The sequence below is a fragment of the Nannospalax galili genome, unplaced genomic scaffold (genome assembly GCF_000622305.1).
Source record: "Nannospalax galili isolate Female #2095 unplaced genomic scaffold, S.galili_v1.0 scaffold875, whole genome shotgun sequence".
Lineage (NCBI taxonomy): Eukaryota > Metazoa > Chordata > Mammalia > Rodentia > Spalacidae > Nannospalax > Nannospalax galili.
Genome location: NW_008337059.1, coordinates 2,674,956 through 2,676,728, shown reverse-complemented (window position 1 = coordinate 2,676,728; position 1,773 = coordinate 2,674,956).

The following is a 1,773-nucleotide window of genomic DNA, read 5'->3' as shown; positions in this document are numbered from 1 at the left end:
TTTTTTGGTCTTTTTGAGACAGGGTCTCCCTGTAGCCCCAGCTGTCCTGGAACTCACTATGTAGACCACGCTGGCCTTGAACTCACAGAGATCTGCCTGCCTCTGCCTCCCAAGTGCTGGGATTATAGGCATGCACCACCAGGCCCGGCCCAAATTCTTTTTTTAATTTCTTTTTGATCTTTTTGAGACAGGATTTCCCTGTAGGCCCAGCTGGCCCAGAACTTGCTTATGTAGACTAGGCTGGCCTGGATCTCAGAGAGATTTGCCTGCCTTTGCCTCCTGAGTTCTGGGATTAAAGGCTACCACATCCAGTCTTCTTTCACTTCTTTCTTTCTTTTTTTTTTTTTTTTTTTTTTTTTTTTTGTCTTTTTGAGACAGGGTCTCCCTGTAGCCCCAGCTGTCCTGGAACTCACTATGTAGACCAGCCTGGCCTCGAACTCACAAAGATCCGCCTGCCTCTGCCTCCCGAGGGCTAGGATTAAAAGCATGCGCCACCACACCCGGCATTTTTATTTCTTAAAATTAAGAAATGTGTGTGTGTTGAGGTCAGAGGACAACTTATGAGAGTCAGTTCTCTCCTTCCACAATGTGAGCTGTAGGAGATTTAACTCCAGCCTTTTCCTCCTGAGCCATCTCACCAGCTATTCAGTTATTTTTTAAATATTTTACTTATTATTTTTATTTTATGTGTATGTAAGTACACCTGGGTTGTGCAATGCCTGAGGATAGAAAAGAGCACTGGATCCCCCTGCCGGTGGTACATGCCTTTAACCCCAGCACTTGGGAGGCAGAGGCAGGCAGATCTGTGTGAGTTTGAGGTCAGCCTGGTCTACATAGTGAATTCCAGGCCTGCCAGAACTAAAAACTGAAACCCTGTCTCAAAAAAAGAAAAAAAAAAATTATAAACTGCTACTACTGCTACTCATTATTTCATGTTCCTTATCCCACCTATTTATTTATTTTATTTTGAGACAGGATTTGTGTAGTCTGGGCTGGCCTCTAACTTACTGTAGCTGAGGTTGGCCTTTGAACTCATGATCCTTCTACCTCTACAGGCATGTGCCACCATACCTGGCTCCCTATCTTAAATAGTGGCTAGAGAGATAGCTCAGCAGTTAAGAGCACTTATTGCTCTTGCAGAGAACCAGAGTTTGGTTCCCAGCATCCACATGGATGCTAACAACTGCCTGTAACTCCAGCTCCAAGGGATCTGACACCCTCTGTGGGCATCTGCCTGCATGTGCACATAAACACACACACATAAATTTTAAAAAATTTTAATCAGGTTATAAACACTATAGCTGACCATACTTTACCAACACTATACCTTGACCATACTTTCAAAGGAACAATGAGTCAAAAGTATTAAATAAATTAACTAAAGAAGATGACTTTTCCATGATTTAAAAAAAAATTCAAGCTGGGCATGGTAGTGCCACGCCTTTAATCCCAGCACTTGGGAGGCAGAGGCAAGCAGATCTCTGTGAGTTAGAGATTAGCCAGGTCTACATAGTGAGTTCCAGGCCAGTTGGGCTACAGGGAGACCCTGTGTCAAAAAAATACCAAAAAATAATTTTTTTTTCAATAAACCGGGAATAGAAAGCAATGTCCTCATTTTATAGAAACCATCAGTCCAGCTGGGAGTGGTGGCGCATGCCTTTAATCCCAGCACTCGGGAGGCAGGAGCAGGCAAATCTCTGTGAGTTCAAGGCCACCCTGGTCTACATAGTGAATTCCAGGACAGCTGGGGCTACAGGGAGACCCTGTCTCAAA